Below are 13,605 nucleotides of genomic sequence, written 5' to 3'. Positions count from 1 at the left end.
TTAGTTCACTTATCACATCTGGGCTCCCTGCGTAGCACTGTGCAGGGAACATTCAACATCTGGCAGATCTGAGCCTGTACAGGAAAAGTGTACAGAGCACAGGGACGGCAGGAGCAGAAAGGGGGGGATGCTGCATGCAAGGGAAGTTCTGAATGGGAGAGAAGGTTCCTGTACTTGCTAGGGGAAGGTTCCTTCACTTGCTAGAGGAAGGCTGTGCTGCAGCAGTCACAAATTGTGAGCCAGATACAGTGACACTTAACTCTCCCTCTAGGTCTCGAGCGTGAAACAGGGAGAGGCTGTAATTCATTTCACTTCATCTCTGTTCATTTCAGACAAACAGAGCAGAAAAGTCAAGCCAGAGAAAGAGGAAAGAGGGCATGAAATGGAGCTAGCTTTGTAACGGTTCAGTTAGCCTGGCCACTGGTTACAAGCATTAATAACATACAAGCTATTCCCATTACTCCCAAATCTTTGGGTGATATTAAAAGTGAATGTAGGAGAAAAAAATCAAGGAAGTAGAAAGCTAATGCAAACAAACCTTGCGGAGTGTTGCCCAGATTCATTCTTTTTTCAAACACATTGCTTCCCTGTCCCTCCAGGGCTTGGGTAGAGATCTCCCTTCTCTGAGTGAGGCCAGAGCATCCTCGTCCAGGACCTCTTTCATTAGAAACTTGTGCCCTGGGCATAATGACCCCGACGGCTTCCCAGCCCTTTGCACAATAGACAAAGGATCAGAGATGATCCCTCCAATGCTGCCCTATTCCTCTGGGGACAGCAGAGGTCTGAACGGCCTTGCAGGCCTGGTGGGCCACAGAGAAATCTTGCATTCAACATCTGTTGTAAATCCCAAGGAATCTAATGGGATTTGGCAATTTAATCCAGCCAGGGTTTACATGATCAAAAGAATTTCTTCCAGTCAGCAGCACTTATGATGAAAGCTAAGCAAACCCTCAAAATATAGTCCCTCAGCAAGACGAAGCCATTATTCTTTCTTCCTGAGTTTATGTGTCTTTATTTTTATCATCTCTCTGAGAGGAGGGTGAGGAGAGAAAGAAAAGTAAAGTTTCAGAGCACAGATAAATTCTGCCTGGCTCAGCTTCTGCCCTGAGACACAAATATCTCCAACCTCTCAGTGACACATTAGCCTTCAGAGAGATTGATCGATGGCTGGATTGCTGGGAAAGACTCATTGCCAGTGCCCTAATGACCAGAGAAACCTGCCAGAGGAACTGCAAAATTAATTCTGGCTCTAAATAATTAAGGGTTAGGTGAATATTTTCTTCCATTAACTATTTCTGCTGGTACCCTAGCAGCACATTCCTTCCCACCTTTGATGTGGGGATTGAACCTCCAGCTGCTTTGGGATCTGGCCCCTCGATCCCAGTTCAGGCAGCCTGGTCCCCTGGGTCCTGGCTCTCTTCTGACAACATCCAGGATCTCACACAAACCTAGTGTTTGTTCTAGAAGGAAAAGGAGTCATGCAAAACAGAGAGCCAGTTTTGGAAAATGAAGCCTTCTTCTCACCCTGCCTCTGTTTCCCCTACTTTAAAATGACTTCCTGCTCTTGGAGGATGCAAGCGATCTCTGCCGATCTTTGCTAAGGGCCACGGAGCAGGAATGTGAAATGCTTGGGTAGGTTTCCTGCATGTCCCCAGTCTCTGGCTCTGTCAGATCCTCTGAGATGTGCCCTTACTATTCTCTTTCACCAGGGGTCAGTTCCTGCAAGGTACAAAGCATTTCCTGCCTCCATCCCAATCCTGTCTGCGACTGTGCAGTGAGAATAATAAAGAAGTGATATAAATACACAGCAAAACCCATCTTTGCTGCAGTCACTGAAAGCTCAGAGCAGTTTATGGTTCTTAAAGGGAACTCAGTACAACACAGGATTAAGTCCTGATTGCTTTTCTGTCTCTAATTTTCTCCCATTCTTTTTTTCAGCTCTGCTAGTCCCTCGCTCCCTCTACAGGTTTATTCTGTAGTGCCCCTTGTGCTCAAACTCTGCACTCTTCCCAGCTGGGAGGACAGTCCCAGATGAAACATCACAGTGCCAAGCACACTAACCTGAGGCCATGCCAGAGCCTTTCCCAGATTATCTGAGCATCCCCTGGTCTCCTGTTCACATGTGAGAAGCCCAGCTCCAGTGATACCAATGGGCCTAGAGCCAAATCATGCTTCTGGTGAGATGTATAAGGCTTCTGGATTTCAGTGGAAACTGCTAATGGCATCTAACAGGGATCAGAATTTAGACCAACTGGAAAACAGAAAAAAAACAACAGTGCATCATTAAAGCAAAATATTCCATAATAAGCAGGGCTTATTTCTCTTCCAATGAAGGCGGCAATCCATCAGTATGTCATCTTCCCTGACAGCTGTCACCTCTTTGTGAGACTGACACATTTGGAGAGCGCAGTGTTTCCTGCGCTGCTCTCCCTTGTACTGCTCTCCTGTGCTCATGTCCTCGTCACCACATTGAAGCTTTTTGCCAGCTCTCATCTGCATTTGCTATTCACACCTATCCATCTAGGTCTTTGGACTTCACCCTGTAACATGCCTTTGCTGTCAGTATTCACCTGAGACTGACTGGCTAGGCAGACTAATTTGCAATGCAGCAGTCACTGGTATAGAGAAGGGCGGGTGGGAGTCATGGGACAGGTCCTCTGCTGAGGTGATTTGGAAGAACTCCATGCCCACCTGCATCACCTAATGCACTACCGCCATCACTTTTTGTGGCCACTGTCACAAATTTACCATTTCATCTCTCTTCTTGTCTTCCTGCCTCTTCCACCCAAGTTGCAACCCTCTCTCCACTCTTTAGCTTGTTCAGCTTCCCTCAGGTCAAATACAAATGCTTTATTACTGCAGTATCCCCATCAAGTAGTGGGTATCCCAGGCCAAGCACAAAAGATGTTGCCTCCAACACACATGATGGAGTTACCCCTGCATATACCAGGGCTGAACATCAAATCAGGAATTATAACCAGGGAAGAAGTGGCCACCATCTCTGAAAGGAAGGTCAGAGCATTTACCACTGAGCAGAGAAACAAGATCTCCAAGCTCTGTACTAAAGAAAAGCAGGGAATCCTTAAGCCTGAAAGAGGGAAGCTGCAGTGCAGGGCTGCTTCAGTTATTACAGCAAAGAAGGCTCTTGACGTAAATCAGACAGATTTTGCTTTCTTTGATACTGGTACAAATCCAGGATAAATGGCATAATTTCACTGGGATTACTTCACATTCTTGCTGATGCAAATATTATTAAAATTTGGCTTCTTACCATCAGGATGAGTACCCTGCAGCAGAACATACACTGTGCACCTGCTGCTGCTGGAGCTCCTAATTGGAAATAAGTTTATTGACCAAGATCAGGATGGCATTTTATCAGGTCTTTTTCCTTGTTCTTTCTGTCTCTCCATTCCCCTCTCCAGATCTCATTTATAGCCAAGAGAAGGGGAAAAAAAACAGCATCAGCAATTTCTGTGTGCAGTGAAATATCAACTCTTCTTCCCAAGCTTCTTCGTGAAGCAAACCGTGGCTAACTGGCTGCTTTCTCCTTTTCATGAGAGTGACAAACATCTTCCTGAGCAGTGCGTCAGACAGAGATATGAACCCTTTGCTGCAGTTGGTGAGCTGGGCATCATTTTGGTGCTCCTGGAGCGCCGTGGCTTGCGGCTGTGACAGACACTCACTGGCCTTCAGCGAAGGCCAGTGGAGGGAGTCCAGATCTATCTTTGCACTGGAGCACTTTTCAGCTTCCTGTTACACCAAATCTATGTCCTGCATACTGCAGATAATTACTGCAAAAATCACTGAGAGCAAAATCCAGAATCCCAGGCCTTTCTCCCAAGAATACAGATCTCTGCAGTTTAAGCTAAAGCAAAATTTCTTGAGGTAATTGCCATAACAATCCCTTTGACTTGCCTGATCTGTTAGGGACAGATGGATGGACGGAGCCACAGATACACACAAACTGCTTTTCAGGTTTCTGCACTCCTGAGCAGCCCTATTGCTTTAGCAGATGTATCAGAGGGAAGGTCCTTAATTATCAGTTTCATATTATCACTATCATTATTATTTTCTCCTGTGTTAGAACATTTGACACTCCTTCCCACTCTATGGGATTCCCTGATACAATCTACTGAGCACAAACAGCTACAGTTACAACATTAATTGCTATTTATGCTGCCAACACTGTGTAACTACATGGTCATTTGCAAGTTCCCTTAGATCAGTCATTAATGATATTTAACATTGTCAAGATATTACATTCATAATTACTGCGCAATTCAGAGCATTCAGGTCCCCTGACGAAAAAGCAACCCAGAAAATTCGAACAGTCCTGCCTATGCCTTGAAGTTATTCCAGTTGGATGCGCTCATTGTGGAATTCTGCATTCGATTCTCCTGTAAAAATGAGCACGAGCAACTGGTTAACCCTGTTACCTTCACCTGCAACCGGCGTGTGCCTGCAGCGTGAGGACCTGAGCCAGCTTCCACCGAGCACCCGGAGGATTTGCAGTAATTTCAGGATGTGCCGAGCATTTTCCAGGTGTCATGCCATGTGTGTGGCTCACCTGTGGTTACGTCCATCCCATTGCCTTTTTCTGCAATTGCATTCCCATCGCATCCCATCTGCTATTGTTACCTGGAACAGCTAAATGAAAGCTTCAAATGCTCGGCTGACTGCGATTTAATCAGTCCAAGATTTCAGTTCAGACCAACCTATTACCTTGCTCAAAGTCCTTTGGATGAACAGCACTTTCAGCAACACACTTTTAGGGAGTAAAAATCTAGACTTTACAAACTTTTGTAAAGGCAAAAATGACAACAGATTATTTTCATGCCTCCCCCCTGCCATGGACAGAAGCATAGCACTTCAGCTCCTTGCCTACAACACACTTAGCAGCCAGGCTGTGTTTCACAGGATTATTTAATTACCTCCCTAATTGCGTCATGGGAACATCTTCTAAAGATGTGTCTTCAAGCTGCAGCAGTTGGGGTTGGCAGCACTGCATCTTCCCTGCCAACTCCCCCCTGCCTGCTCTCTCCACATTTGTCTCATCTGCAGCAATAAATGAGTATCGGCCGGCGCTCCGTCACTTTGTGCCTGGGACTGCTACCAGCACCTCAGTGATAACGAGGATACCAGATCCCCCGAGATACGGGGATGGCAAAACTTTGCTAGAACAAGGCAGAATCTGTTTTCTTTTGTTACTTCAGACTCCGCTGCATTTTTGGATTAGGAAAATGTCTTTGGGGAGCCATTTCTCCATTTTTCAGGCCTGCAGTGAATTCATACTGTCACACCTGAGACTTGAATGCCATTGTCAGTAACAAAGAGACACGTCTTAATACCTCAGAGAGCTCACTGCTGTGCAGGGAACCGCTCTGGCTGCTGGCCACGGTTCTGAAAGAATAATAATTAAAAAAAAAAAAAAAAAAAGTACTTGCTACAGGACTGCAGACCTAAGGAAATCAAAATGCTATTGATCCCAGCCCATCCTGTTCTCATTACAATCCGCCCTGCTAGTGGCATCAGGAGTTTTGATGAAATCCATCATTCCTAGCAGGGTAAATATTTCTTTAGGTGGCATAAATCAGCAGCTCTTGCTATGCCAATTTCTGCCAAGTGTGAATATAGACCGCTCTGGTATTTGTTATGAGCAGAGAAGCAGTATATGGGGCCAATACACAAAGCTCCAGTACGGCTGAGGCTTGCAGAACATTTGTTTAACAAATCAGCTACACCATGCAATCAGTGTCTATTTTTCCTCTCATAAATAGGCATGCACGAGGGGAAAAAACTGATTGTTAAATCTCATATACAGTGGGTTTTAACAAACTGCAGATTTAAGAAGAAAACACAAGTACAAATAAAGCTTCCCAGCTGCTTATGATTTTTTCCTTCCGGTTGAATAAATAATCTCCTTTGGCTAATTCAGTAAATACGAAACTTTGTAGAAATGGCAACTCAACAAAGAAGCCCAGCACTTTCAGAAGGAGGAATTCCCCAAGAAACAGCTTATGGATGAGAGAATGTGCTTATGGATGGCACATATGCAGGAAGCAGTGAATTAAATATTTCTCTCAGTTCATCTAGATGTGAGAAGCAACAACAAAATCTGAAATAATGAAATTAAGAAAAAAATATTTCATTAATGGACTAAATGAAGAGAGAAGAGCATGGCAGAGGGAATGGTTTCCCGATGCTTCCCCCTGGAGTCCTAAATAAAAGATAAACAACGGTAGGACATTGCCCAATCATCTCCACAGCAGCCCAAGTTTTAAAGCAGGTCTGCATGCTACAGATTTACTAAAGAGAATTGAATAAAATACCAAAAATACCTTGGAGGGGGCATTAACATAAGAGAGGAAAGGAAAAGGCAGGATGATGCTGTGTTTTCATACTCAGGGAAATAAACACACACAGACGTTGCATGGTTTGAAGCCACAGAGCCGAGCTGGTGGCGATGCTGGCAGCTGCTGCATTCACCGTTAAACCTCAGTGCCTCCTATGTCCACCTCTATTTCTTGTGTTTCTTAGAAACATCAACCTTAAAGCTGTTGCCAGGCTGGGTTATGAATCAAAAAGGATGTGGCAGCACGTACTTTTTCCAGCCATCTTCTTGTATGGTAGGTGCTATCGGTTTAACATCCCTCCATGGTCTTTATTAGCAAACAAAACGTGAAGTACTTCCCGGGCTCCATGCGAGTCCTTGTGAAGGAGGAGAGCAGCAGCGGAAGATAGATGTGTCAGCTGGGAGGTCTTGGAGATTGGCTGTAAGAATTTTAAGGAGCTAATTTCAAGAAAACAGTAATCAAGGGAAGATGAAGGGGTGGGAGAAGCTCATAAAAAGAAGCAAGCTGCTTCTCTCAGCTGAAGGAACGGGGCTGATATGGTTCTCTGAGGGTCCCAGATTGGCTGCACCAATTCTATAAACTTTAGACATTATAGCAAGGCAGCTACAGGAAGCTGCATTTCTAGAGATTATGATTAGCTCCAGATTAAGTACCCACATAAATCCTGTCAGCTGCAAAATGGTTTGTTTGTTTTAAAAGAAAATTATGTAACCAAGAAAATCCAATCTTTCCATTTCTCAATTTTTTATTTTTTTTCAGCTACATTTTAACAATGAAGCTGAGTCTTACGCTGAGTGTAACAGGCCAAAGCAAGTAAATTCTTCTAACATTAAAGCTGTAAAGGGATTGAACTATCCCCAAAGACCTGCTTTTTTGTTACAGCAAAATCCAGCGAGCCTTTTGCACCTCCATCATTTCGGGACAGCAGAGCACTCACCTAACACCTGGCACTCACGTGAGCTCTCAGAAGACTCGTCTCACAGCAAAGTTCGTTTGTGTTATAGCTCCAGCGTACTCATTAATCTGACTGTACAGGCACAAAATCCCATTGTTTCTGTATTGTGGTGTCAGTAGATCAAACTGATAATGAGCACAGCTCGTCTTAAATCACAGAATCACAGAGTCACAGAAGGGTTTGGGCTGGAAGGGACCTTAAAGAGCACCTGGTTCCAATCCTCCCACTAGTCTAGGTTGCTCAAAGCCCCATCCAGCCTGGCCTTGAACACTTACAAGGATAGGGAATCCACAGCTCCTCCGAGCAAAGTGTTTACTTCATTCCAGCAGGAAATTTTAACTGAAAATTACAGCTCTTGGCTGTAAGGTCCCATGCAAGGTGCCTGAAGCCCGTGTTCCCACTGCATTAATCCAAGACTGGAAGTAGACAAAGGCTGCTGAGGAAGGCACCTGTCAAAGCATTCAGAGGAGGAGACTGGGGAGACCATGCACACAGCTTCTAATCATCCTCTGCCAAACACTTGGCATTTTTCTTCCTCTTCTTCTTTTTCCAGAGCTCCAGAATTTCACAGACACAGGTTAGAAAAAACACATACAGGATTTAAAGCAAGAAAGTGCAGCTGCAGAGCTTAAACCTGTCACAACTATGACGTGAAACGGTGCTGGATTTACAAAGGGAAAAGGCTTTACAAACAGCAAGTTCTCTCTGTTAAACAAAACCACAGCTGATTTCCTGACAGTCTATTTGAAAGCAAATGGTGATGATGGCAAAAAGAGGCTTTAGGCTTCCCCTCCAAAGCAGGCAAAGTTCTGCTGTTCGGAGATGTAGCTGTAGGCCTTTAGTTTTCCTTGTGACATGGAAGTTAATAAGAGCAGATAAGAACTGCAGAATGCAAATTCCTCAAGGGGGAAGAATCACATATCTCCGCGAATACATTCTGCTTGGCACCCTCTGGCAATGGAGATCTTTGGAGCAAAGCCAGCTGATCAGGGGAATAGCAACGAAGGGAAAGCCTTGCTCTTCCAGGTAACGGCTGTGGTCAGCCAACCGCGGTCACTGGCCCAAGGTATGCTGAGAGTCTGGGGCAGAGAAATTGGTAGTCTCAGTTAGGTTTCATTCACAGAACTATGGGAAACCACAGAAACAGGTGTGTGTCAATAATTCCACAGCTGTCCCTTCTGAAAGCACTTTTAGAGTTTGCATTCAGAAGAAACATGACAGGGAGCTACACTGCTCCACCTCTACCTCTGAATGACTGCAGCTCGGCAGTGGAATTCTTGCGTGCAAATACTGACACTGCAGCTCCACTGTCCTCAGAAAACAAAGATGTTGATTGATGGTTGGGTAGAGCCAGCCCGTATCCAGCCCATCCACTTCTGGCATGTCACCACAATGCATGCTTTCTTCTCCTGCTCCAACAGAAATGTTCAAGGGACGTTTACACCCCAAGAAGCTAGACAGGACCCTGTAGGGTGCTAAGGAGCCCTGAAGAGTATGTGTGTGCCTCTCTGCTGGCAGGTGGCTGCAGTGGCACCTGATCAAAGGCTATTCACGCACACACACACAAATGCTCTCTGGCAATCAGACTGAGTCGCCAGTTGCTGACTTAACTGTATCAACATCCTGAGGTTGAATTTGCCACATGCTGGCACTGTAATTCAATTGTTTTCAAATACACACTGTAATAAAAGGCTAATTAGCACACATCTCTAAATGGGAGCTGACGGCACGTAGGATGATTTTGCATTGGTGACACAAGCAATGAAGGATTGCACACATTCACCTGCTACCTCTGGGACACCTTTCCTTGTACCATGTTTTGTTGGTTTTGTGGCAGAGGTGTTAAACAAACACAGGAAAACAAGCAGGAAAAAGCAAGCTGACAAACTGCATGAGATATAATATGTAGATCAGAGTCCTGGGAATGTAACCCAGCAGAAAACATTTAAATAACACATGGCTACAGAACTCTGAATCAAATCTGATCCACGTGTGCTACCAAGTCATGGACTTGCCCAGCTGTATGGCTGCGGATCTCCAGCTCAAAGCCGTTTGCAGACAAGCACACAAGTCTTGCTTGTGTGGCACAGAAAGGTGCTCACTGGTGTGGACCCACAAATGTGCACCTAAACCTGCCTGCAGTAATCGAAAAACATGCAGCTGTCCTAAATGCCTGCACACACCCTCACCAAATACGTGTGCTGTAGCACTGCAGCAGATGCCACGTCCACACTACGGGCTCCTCTCAGCCCAGCTGGATGGGTCAGCAGTGGGGAGGGATGTGACTGGCACCACAGAATCACTCAACAGATTGCTGTGGGTTGCAGGGAAAGGCTGAAATGGCAGTGAGCCTGTCAGCACCAGCCTTCCCCCAGCGCAAGGAGTGCTGCCCCAGGAAAGGCAGCGCATCAGCATGCTGAGGGCTGCCTGAGCTGAGGATGTGCTGCTCCTCCTTCCAGTCCTACCGAGCACAAGGCACAGCAAGCCCATGAACTATTGAGCTTGTGTGGTGACCTCTACAGCTTGCAGCAGCCACCGCATACATTATTAATGCCACTGGCTGTGTCAAGGACTGACCCTGCTTCCAGCCAGGGTCAAGGTCCTTTAATTATGCACTGTGAATTAGCCCAAACTGGGTGAACACAGAAATGGAATAATTTGCCATTGGGTGAATGATCAAGTGCCCTGAAGACGAAGTAACTTGAGGAAACACGAGCATATAAAATCCTCCTCATGCACAGCCCATGAATAAATGGGGAAGTGCTCGCCAGCACTGCCATCTCCATTTCACCTTGGAATGTGATCCAGTTTCGTAAAGGCAAACACAGCAGAAGCACGGTGTAGGCAAGGAAGCACGGGCCCTTCCCATACCTACCTGCCATTCCTTGGGCACATTTGCTTGAGCCGAACAAATCAATGTAAACAGAAGGGAGCCAATTAGCAGCTGATGCAAACGGTTCAGTGGAAAGTTATTATTTAAAAGCTAGTTAAGATAATTAGGGGGCAGTTTAATTAAAACATCATCTTAAACACAAAATGAATGCAGTAGCTTTCAAGCCCAGCAGGATGCACAGCTAGTACTTTCCCCTGGGAAGTTGTTAATTAGTGCTTGTAGTGACTGCAAATAATAAATAAAAATAAAAATATTCCCATAAGCCTTAGAAATATTGGGAGCGTGGTTCCTTTCTGTCCAATGCACGCCCCCTGCTCAATCCCTAGGGCATGCCCAAAGAGCTTGAAGGAGAGCATCTGCAGGATTTGCCAAAGATTAGAAAGCTGTAAGAACTCAGATGAAGTTTCTGAAGGTCTTTGGTTGCAGTTAGTCTAACTGGCACTGACAGCAGAGAGAACACCACTGGCATGCCCAAAAACCGCTCCCCCAAGCTGGCGACACTGCAGGTTCGCTGGGCTTTGCAGTTCGTCAGTTCTCATCCAAGGACCTCTGTCATGAGAAGGTTGTTTATGATCAGGAATTGAAAGAAGCCTTGTTTATTCTCACTCTGCAGTCAGAAGAGATATAGCCTCGGAAAATCATTCTCAGGTACAGAGCTGCGGAGTCCTTGTTGCTTCTCCAAGAGGGATACAGAAACCTACGCAGAATTCAACCCCATACCTAATTCTGTCTCCATAAGTGGATGAACCAAACTTGGATCCCCTTAGAGAGTTTTGCAAAGCTTTTGCTGCAGCGTTGCAAAGAATCTGACTCTGATCTCAGCATCCCTGGTGTTGGTCAGGAGCACCTCTCTCTTTCTCACTCTGCACGCTGATGCAGGCAATGCCACCGAGAGTGGCATTGCTAGACAAATGGTGAGAAGGGGAGACAGCCACGGCACTGTGGAGGACGTGCAGGTCACTCATCCATTTAAACAGCTAAAAGCAGATTTCTCCAGCAGCTACAGAAGGAGATGCTCCAATTCACGCAGAAGATAATTGCCGGGGCTCTCAACAGAAGGGAAGGGCTCTGCAGCAGAAGAGATGGTGCTCACAGTACGTGAAGGGCCTTGAGGAACACAAGTGCCAATGTTTTCTCAACCAAACAGAGCTGAGCTGTGTTATCTAATTCCCAAGCTATAGATTCTATGTTGCCCAAGGGGAGGGGATTGCATTAATTACTTATGAATCGATTGATCTGCTGCTATTTCAGGCACATCTACCTCATGGCTCTGTAATAGAGATGATTCCCAAACAGCAGCTCCCTTACTTAACACAAGTCAGTCCCTGAAGAAGTGCAGGGCAAGGGCCTGCAGCACAGGGAACCTTCACGATGTAGGGCACACTGCTACCAGGTACTGACCGTGTCTATTCCTCACCTTGTTCTTGCACCCAGTTGGGGTTATTACCTAAATGCATAACCCAGCTGGTTTCCCATCAGAGGTCCCTGTGGTTTCCTCCCAGTTTCATCTCCCATATGACCTTCAAGTGCATTAAAGTGTTGAGATTAAAATTTCTTTTAAAAAATTATGTAAACGGGATAGTTGGCATGCAATTGATGACACTGCTCATTAATGAACCTGAACCACTATGGCAGGGTATAAAATCACTCCTACAGTTCCGCATAGACCCTCCCAAAACCCACAGTTCAATCTGGGCAGTTGCTACACTTCCTATAAATTCAGAATGTCTTATAGAAGACAAAAGCACGTGTTTTTGTCTAGTTTATCACCCTAGACCAGATCCACAGCAAGTAAGTCTGCATGTGTAAAAGATCAATGGCATATTGCCAGTTTATATCCTCCACAGCCTATGCCCAAAGTATCTGGTGGATGCTGAACGCTGGGCTCACTCTGTGTGTTCTGTGTAGGAAGCACACACAGATTTCTTTCTGAGCCGTCACAATGGAAACATTCTGTCCCTGTATGTGACCCTTTCCGTCACTGCACAGTAATCAAAACCTCAGTCTACAAAGAGCTTGTCCCTGCTCTATTGAAGCTGGTCATAAACTCATATTCATCCCCTTCGGGTTGGGAATCTGGCCTAAAACAGCATGAGGAACTGACAAATATCTGAGATGTACTTTGGGACTACCCCACCTTGCACCTGCGAGCTGCCAGAAGTTGAACAATCGATTAATTAAAAGCAGTCTGAATATGGCCTAGAGACCCTGGTCTGAAAATTTAAGGCAGAAGTTTACATTTTACTCATCACTTCTTCTCCTCTCGAAGATGTCAAAGTATTTCTGTCAGTTTATGAATGTAACTCTGAAACAAGCTCAGAGACAATTTAGTTTTACAGGAGAAGCCTTCTTTTGTAGACATGTTTAAGACAATGGGAATCCCACTCATCAAAGACTTTCTGCTACACTGTGTATCTGAAACACAATTACCTACCAGCATACCATTCCTGTCTTCGGCTTCTCTCCTAAGTAATTAATTTCTTTGTCAGTCATCAATTCTCTCAGCATAAGAAGGGTCAAAAGGTGACCTGTGCTCACGGCAGATTTGGGGGGGGGTGGGAAGAGAATCCATTAATAGGTAAGAATTTGCCCACAATGGTCTGCATTTGCAAGGGATGCTTTCCAGTCACTTTGTTGCTAATAAGAATCTGTCAACATTTATCAAATTTGTGTCTAATCATCTCATCTGTAGTGTCTTTTATTTTAGCAAAACATCAAACTAGAGGATATTAAAGAAAACATCTAGACTTGCACAGCTCTATTCAGCAAGAGATATTGAGGCTTTTTATGCAGAAAGTGTATGTCATTATAGCTGTTTTACAAACAGGAAAATGAAAGCACAGACAGATTAAATGACTTGCTCGAGGTAGCAGAGCAGATCACTGGCTGAGCCAGAAACAAACTCAAGTGCCTCGAGTGTTGCTCCACTGCCCTGGATGACACCACATACACCAAGGCAGGGCCAGCTCATTCAGCACTGCACACAACCACTTCGCAGCTGAAAGTGCGTTATGAGAACCGCATACCAACGGTACATTCAGGACAACTGCCACCTAGACATTCTCTAATTAGTGTCATCCAACTCTAATTCCCATCCCATGGTACTCAGTTGGTGAACACCTGAATTCAGATTCCATCAGGACAATAACATCACCCGATCACCAGCCGAGCCTGTTTGACTAAGCGCCTGGTGTTTCTGCTTCGCTCTCATCCACTCCTCACGGCTTCCAGCACCACACCAGCTCCCAGCCAGGAACCGCAGTCATCTGCCCTTGTGCCTGGTGAGCAGCCGTGTTCAGAAAGTCCAGGATGGAGTGGCAGGCAGGGAGCAGCTGCAGGAAGGGAGAGCAGAGAGGCAGGGCAAGCAGCTACCGGGCGTGCAGCAGCTGCGGCTTCAGCCTAGG

At 45.5% G+C, this 13,605-nt stretch overlaps 1 long non-coding RNA gene across 1 annotated transcript; it reads right to left on the bottom strand.

Moving 5' to 3' along the window:
• Window positions 1-2,046: 2,046 nt before the first annotated feature.
• On the bottom strand, window positions 2,047-9,504 carry LOC118177158. Its single transcript, XR_004755692.1, has 3 exons — window positions 6,603-9,504; window positions 4,723-5,400; window positions 2,047-4,647 (listed from the first exon to the last, which is right to left on the bottom strand). It is a non-coding gene; the product is annotated as an uncharacterized LOC118177158 (long non-coding RNA).
• Window positions 9,505-13,605: the final 4,101 nt, after the last annotated feature.

Source organism: Oxyura jamaicensis, chromosome 21, assembly GCF_011077185.1.
Source record: "Oxyura jamaicensis isolate SHBP4307 breed ruddy duck chromosome 21, BPBGC_Ojam_1.0, whole genome shotgun sequence".
In the NCBI taxonomy this organism is placed as follows: Eukaryota; Metazoa; Chordata; class Aves; order Anseriformes; family Anatidae; genus Oxyura; species Oxyura jamaicensis.
The sequence above is the reverse complement of the archived record's forward strand: the minus strand, read 5'-3'. Positions and strand labels throughout refer to the sequence as shown.